The sequence below is a fragment of the Engraulis encrasicolus genome, chromosome 8 (genome assembly GCF_034702125.1).
Source record: "Engraulis encrasicolus isolate BLACKSEA-1 chromosome 8, IST_EnEncr_1.0, whole genome shotgun sequence".
In the NCBI taxonomy this organism is placed as follows: domain Eukaryota; kingdom Metazoa; phylum Chordata; class Actinopteri; order Clupeiformes; family Engraulidae; genus Engraulis; species Engraulis encrasicolus.
Genome location: NC_085864.1, coordinates 12,050,108 through 12,057,607, shown reverse-complemented (window position 1 = coordinate 12,057,607; position 7,500 = coordinate 12,050,108). Strand labels below are relative to the sequence as shown.

Here is a 7,500-nt window from a genome sequence, read left to right as displayed (position 1 = left end):
AAGACCAACTTAAAGTGGGGATTTTAGTCGAGAGGTCCATGCCACATATAAATGGTGAGTGAAAACCTCTTGGTTGTTTCTAACGTGTTTTTGATGTGTGTGAAACAATGACTGACATGGTAGGCTACAACTGTGAATGCCCCCATAGTGCCGGTAATTCAATATTGTACAAGCCTCATTTCCAGACCTCGCATGCTATGGTGACTGAGTGCTGTTGATCATAATAGTATGCCAAGATGTCACATTCAGACCAATTTGTTTATGCTAAGTTCGTGTTAAATTAAATGCACTATCCCCGTGATCGCTGCCAATGCAGCATGTCCCTAAACGTCGGCATGTGAGAGATGGAATGTTTATTTCACGACGACATTCTGACTTCAACTCACCAGGATGGCTTCCCCACAGACCTATACATATTGATATAGGTCTGTGGGCTTCCCCTGTTCACTAGTTGTTAACCTGTTTCGATGGTAAAGACTAAAGTAATCACAGATTTTGCATGGTTAAGAGACCTATTCGTGTGGAAACAGAATTTACACAAGAGGGTACTGGAATAAAAACAGGGTGAGGCCTGTCACTCACCAGCTACTGGCAAGGACCCCAAGTCTCCCTTTCGGTCAGCAGTAAATTTAAAACTAAGTAATAGTAGCCTACTGCTGTTCAGGTCTTAGCCTTAAATAGGTATGAATTAAAATGCAGATACTAGGCCTATAGAGTCTTTAGAAATACAGTTGCCTTGTTTGCCTATTCTATTTTAACATTGTGTGTTGTTTTCAGGTAGGCAAGTCATGGCGTTGGCAGCGTCTGCTGGGATTGTCATCACAGACCGGGTCATCCAGCTGCTACACATGTACAGTGGAAATTGAATTAGGCTCTTCCCTCACTTGTACTGTTGTAAACCATCAAATGAACACTCTAGGTAGACAAGACAGTGAGTTCAGTAATGGCTGGCACAGAGCATGCGCACCACAAGTTTGGAGCCAGCCAGGTCATACGTGTTGCACCTACCACAATTCCATTTCTTTGGTCTTCTGTGTTGAGCCTGTTTCAAAATGCGCCTGTACAACCACATGTGTATAGAATCTACACTACACTACCCCACCAAGATCTAGACATTACTGAAGAGTTGGAAATGTTATCATGGTCTGCTGACAGCTGTACAGAACATGTGTACTTAAATACCAGATGTGCCACTTTCATTAACGAGACTGTCTGCTCTGGGTTTGGGACAAAGCCTAATGAGGCAGCAGTCAACAACAGTCCTTACATTTGACATCAGTTACAAAACAACCTATGGTTTTAAGGTACTTCATGCTACTGGTTTTGTGACTGACTCTCCCTAATGACAGATTCATAGACATAATGGAACATGTAATGGAACATGTAACACAGCATTAGTTCAGAATCTAACCATCATCCATTAGGAACAAAGAAGTGGAATCTTGTCACAATATCGAATCGAATATTGAACAAATGGTGTAAATAATGGTGTACACAAGTAATTGGAACATATGTAAATACAATTTTATTGTGAAAAGAAAACACTGTCTATTTTTTTTCAATGTACAGTAATGAAAGTGTAAATAATGACAAATAAGATATCAATTTATATATACACATTCTTTTTTCTTTTAAATATTGGTTACTGGCAATGCAAGAAACATAGCTTACAAAATGTAGCGTTCTTGGTGTTAGGTGATGTATTGTACAAAATGAAAACCCAAATGGTGACGCACTCCTGAAATGTTGCAAGTTCTTTAAGGAAAATGCCTTGAAATCTTGTTCTAATATTTTGAAAAGCATGGAATCTGTGAGGGGATGTGCTGGGTCCTCTATGCTGTCGTTTCTTCATACACCTCCTGGCGTCAGACACAGACAAAGGAAGTATAGAAGTATATTAGACAAACATTTCAGAAGGTTATGTGTGACAATTGTGGCTACATACAAGGTTTTGAACAAAAACAACACAGGAGTTGATTGCAACACATTTTAAAATATTTCTAGGTGACTTAAAGTTCATTAACAACAGGGTATGCTACTTACTCTGTGTGCAGAGTATTTTCCACCCACATGTTGCATTACTGCCCTTGTACATCACTTTGATCAAAAGCGTCTGTCAACTGTAATGTTATGAGGAGTACAGTCTCTTGAGAAATTAATGTAGGTTTAGGTGGATAGTGGTGCAGGACAGCACATATACTTTTCAGTTACTCTTACTAAGAATTCAAACCTGTAACATTGGATACCTTCCGAGGCCACAGGTACAGGTGAGGTCAGCAAGGGTCCTATTTACCTTGATAATAGGTTCTCAGTCATTTCACATCCCCACCCTGATGAAAAAAACTAATTGTTTACACAAATGGGTTTTACACCCCTTAACAATACGGCTTTGCTTGCTTCAGTAATGTACTCTTTGCCTCTGACCTAGCAATGGATGTAATAAATCAGACATACCTTATATAACCGTGGGTCTTGGGTCACCTAATAATGGAGAGAGAGAGAGAAAAGACATCACCATTGATCAATTAACAATGGCACAGCGTGTGTGTGTGTGTGTGTGTGTGTCCCAGCTTATGACGGTGAGCACGATTAACTTTGGGTCGTCCGATCAACTAGGGATGGTCACCTACAACTTATCGAAGTGCTTAGCACACTCACGAATCGACTATTTGAATTGACCACAGCTGAAGTGTTTGAGAATACAATCGCGCACAATAACAACGGCAAAAGTGCGACGGCATGCTCCTCTCGTCGAACCGTAATGCAGTTTCCAAAGTGTATAATAGAACTTAAGACGCCCATCCTGTCTCGTCTGACGTGAACAGCTCTTTATCATGCCATCCAAGTTAATCAGACCCGAAGTTAATCGTGCACACCGGGAGTAGTTAATGCAATCCTGGTGTATATTTCTCTCATGGTAGGATATACAAAACGTATGGGACTATAAATGATTTACTGTATTATCATAGGTAAATTGGCATGCCTAACGGTGACCAGAACACAACCAATAATGCTAGTAGCAACTGCATGCTGTTGAGGCTGCATTGTTTTCATATGGCTGGCAATTTTGTCTGAATAACATTTTATCGCTGGTCAATCATTTTCAGCGAAATACACATACTTGATTAAGTTTTATTCATCAATACATGTCACATTGGTTGTGCAGGCAAGCAGACGTCCATTTTGTCTGCAATATTTATCACCCCGTCAGAAACGGACAAACCCATGGCCATGTGTTCACTAAAAGAAAATATAGCCATTTCAAGACATCTAACTTACCATATCTTTGTTGTGATTTATCTGATGCAAACGATGAATTGCTGGCACCAAATGAGTGGGCGGTCCTCCTCCATTGGTGCTAGGGGCTGGTAGCATGTAACCTGGCTCTCACGCAGATGGATTGTCAGGTAGCATGCCGCTGTTTGGACCCTGCAGAGTACTCGTGCACTATGTCGGATTGCCAACCAAAATCCACCGATGCCTTGTGTGTTTTGTAACCGTCAGTGGTCCGATGTCGGACACAGGTGGCATACCACAGGCGGCTTGCCGTTCAAACGCCAACAATGATCCACTATACACATGCTAGCTGGGCTGGAACTACTGTCAACATGCTAACTGCTCTGTTGTGGCTTCTATCTCGCGTCGCTGAAAACTACGTCACGGGCCGCTTCGATGTGACTGGTTGAAGTAGTACGTCACTGTTACCTAATTTCTCCAATCACGTTCGAGCTTTTTTTGAATACACCCACGGGCTAGAACAGCAAGGTTACCATCATAATTCCAGATGGATGACAATCCATCTGCGCGAGAGTCAGGTTAATTACATAGGCCTATTATGGTTATATTTTGAGAATTGTATTGAATTGACTTGAACGCTAAAACCCAATCTAACCTACCCCTAAGCTCCACCATGGCATCCACCATCCCCCTCATCTCAGCCCACCACTTCCACCACTACTAGTTGGTGGGGGGAGTAATTAACCAGTGCTCTCACCCATCCTCCTCCATGACTGAGGTAATCTGTGCATGGTACCGTGCACAGCTGCTGGCTTTCGGGCGCCATTGGGGGCTGCCCTCTTGCACGGGTAAGGCATAAATACAATTTTGTGGTGTGCAGTGTACACTTGTTTGCTGTGGAATGCTGGGCTTCACCTTCATCTATGTAACTCTTTTAAAAACCCAAACGTGGACACATACAACATTATAATATTACCAACCATCTCCATCCCGACCCACCACCACAATCATCACCATCACCCATTACCCTCCCGGTTACCAGCCACCTGGCTCTGCCTCTGTTTTGCACCCAACATGTGGGCTCAGCCAACCCATAATATCACCAGGTGCATTAGAACCTCAGGTGTTTCCTCTCCCCGGAGCAGGCAGGGTTCGGTGGGGCATGTGTTTTGAGGTGATTAGAGCATTTTGAAATAAGTATTCTGCACCGTACCCTAACCTACCCTCTGCTGTTGCTGCTGCAGAGAGATGGAGAGAGAGAGAGAGAGAGAGAGAGAGAGAGAGAGAGAGAGAGAGAGAGAGAGAGAGAGAGAGAGAGAGAGAGAGAGAGAGAGAGAGAGAGAGAGAGAGAAAGCTAAGGAGGACCCGTCTGTTTTCAGCTAAAGCACTTCCTCCCCCCTTGCTGTCTTTTTATAGTCTTGGCCAGTGCTCAGCGAGGTAATCTGAATAGTCCTGTGGGCAATGTTCTGCTCTATAATCTTCTTGGCTCTCCTCTCCTTAACTCCACTCTTCTTCCCTTCTCTTCTCTTCTCTTCTATTCTCTTCTCTTCTCTTCTCTTCTCTTCTCTTCTCTTCTCTTCTCTTCTCGAACCCCTTTTCATTTCACACCCTTTATTCTTCTCTTCTCTTCTCTTCTCTTCTCTTCTCTTCTCTTCTCTTCTCTTCTCTTCTCTTCTCTTCTCTTCTCTTCTCTTCTCTTCTCTTCTCTTCTCTTCTCTTTCCCCTCCTCATATCACCCCTTTTTTCTCCCTTTCGTCTTGGAGACGAGGCAGTACCAATCCATATGTTTGCCTCCCACCGCTAACAAGAGTGACTAAGACAAGACTACAGTAGAAGACGTGGAATCTTTACCCAAATCGAATTCTGTGAATTACTGTAAATCACTGATGAGGAGGGCACTGGAAAAGGCACAGAATCCATTTTCAGTGGCATGGCAGTGACTCTAACAGACAACCAGGCGCACAGCCTACATTTGGCAGTGTTAATGTAATTAACTCTTTAAAACTTTAAAAAGCAAGACAAATGCTATTTGTGTTCAATCGACTCTCTTAGAGTTGAATTACCACTGCAAAAAAATGTACCGTGCACAAGCACAAGCACAAGGCCGTCAGCTTTACATTACTAATATTGTAAGTCACCTTGTAGTAGTCCTCTGCTTCTCGAGCAGCACTCTGCTGCCAGCGTTAACAGATGCTGTCTTAATCACCTAGTGCTTCCAACAAAGTTCACGCCACACAGTGGGGAAAGAAAGGGGCTTTTGTGAAAGAATGGGGTTTGATTTTTTTTTAAACAATGGCTGTTCTGCCAACAACACCCTACTCCACCACCATCACCCTCACCCCACAATGCACACATTCAGAAACAAGTTATATTTAGTATTTTCTTTCCTCTTGATTAATACAGTCTGCAAAAAAATCTCATTCTGATGCATCCTTCTAACACAAAGTTTAAAGAAGATGCACAAAGCACGAAGGGTCTGCGTGAGAGCCAGGCTAGCATCCTTCAGCTTCTGCGTTAGATAATGAATGCCTTGATAATTGACTGCATGCATGTCATTAGCTGTGCGTGTTACCAGGCTTTGCCTATAACGGCTTCTGGCACCTCATAAATGACTGCTGAGTTTTTAACAGCGCCTGGCACATTAGCATTCATTATTATTAGTATTATTACAACACTGCTGAAATTGCTCTGTGGTAAAACTTGGCCCGCTGTGTGTGAGGTGTGTGTACGTTTGTGTGTGGGAGCGTGTGTGTGTGTGTGTGTGTGTGCGTGTGCGCGCGCACGCGTGCATGCGTGCATGCGTGTGTGTGTGTGTGTGTGTGTGTGTGCGTGTGTGTAGGCATGTGTGTAGGCGTGTGTGTGCGTGTGTGTGTGTGTGTGTGTGTGTGTGTGTGTGTGTGTGTGTGTGTGTGTGTGTTTATGTGCTCTGTGTGAAGCATGCATATAATGATATACTACTCAGCGCAGCTTACATCAGGTACCTTAATGAAGTGCTGCGGCCTCAGCCTTCCTCAGCCAATAAATTATAAAAACTAATGCTCTAATCTCTTTTGTATTACTGCGAACTGTGCAGCTCTCAGAGGCAAACGCGTCACTCCACTACACACAGCCATAGCAAGGGCCCGGATTACACATTCATGCCGCCGCAGGGCATCTCAACCCGCCAGCAACGGATAGCTATGTGACAGTTTTTATTTTTCTCTTTTAAGGGAGCTTGGTCAGTATCCATAATGTAGGAAAGTCTGTCTGGCATATTTGCATAAATGAGGCGGTCTGCACTCCGCAGGTCCTGTTGGTCTTTTCACTAATACAACACTCACTGCAAGTTAGTGCAACTTACATGTGGAGAATGGGGGAGAGAGTGTGAGGGAAGTCTGAATAGGGAGGCTGAGGAGTCTTGGGCACCCCTGGGGTATTTCCTTCACCGACCGGCATTCGACCAGCAGCCTCCCCCCCCCCCCCCCCGCCTCTCCTCCCCCTCTCTCATCCCTCCTCTCCACTCTCTCTCCTACCTCCTCTCCCCTCTCTCCTCCCTCCTCCAGCTCTCTCCTCCTTCCTCCCCCTCTCTCCTTCCTCCTCTGCCCTCCCTCTTCCCTCCTGTTCCCACTGTACATCCTTACTTACACCCAAAAAAACATCCCCTTGAGTAAACACTTTCCCCCTCCAACCCCCCTCAGTGAGGAATGATGGGACAGCACTCCCTGTGCACTGGGCGTTTGGCAGAGGCTGTGAATACATACATACATATCCGTATATAAAGCCAGCACTGGGCCCGCTGCTTGACAGACTACGCGGCTAATCAACGGGGACAGGTCCAGGCCTCCACCTATTACTTAGCGAATAAACACATTCATTGCGGAACAGCAACTCAGCTGGCTGCGAGTGCGAAAACAAAACACGATCCATCAATATCACTCGGCAGGGAGGAGTGAGTGTGTGTGTGAGGCAGAGAGAGAGAGAGAGAAAGAGAGAGAGAGAGAGAGTTTGTGTCGAGAGGATTGTAGGGGTTGCTTAGGGTTGCAGCAGCGGACTCGGAAACATTTCCGGCTCCGTTTGGGGAGTTCCGGACGCCTGTGCACTGCATCTAGGTTGCAGGTGTTACTTGGCTGGACCAGAAATCAATTACGAGGCATCAGGGGGGAGAGATGCCTACTTTGTTGATGATCATGTGATTAAAGACAGCAGACAAAGTCACCTTGGAAAAGCCCAGTTTAAAAGATAAATAGATACACAAACACTTCATTGGAGAACTGTCTGTCTGAC

General features: G+C 44.6%; 1 protein-coding gene and 1 long non-coding RNA gene across 2 annotated transcripts in view; both read right to left on the bottom strand.

The window, feature by feature from the left end:
- lsamp (limbic system associated membrane protein) overlaps window positions 1-7,500 on the bottom strand; it is a 247,328-nt gene that overhangs the window by 47,587 nt on the left and 192,241 nt on the right. The gene's annotated exons all lie outside the window — the stretch shown is intronic.
- On the bottom strand, window positions 1,508-2,553 carry LOC134454162 (uncharacterized). Its single transcript, XR_010035807.1, has 2 exons — window positions 2,455-2,553; window positions 1,508-1,859 (listed from the first exon to the last, which is right to left on the bottom strand). It is a non-coding gene; the product is annotated as an uncharacterized LOC134454162 (long non-coding RNA).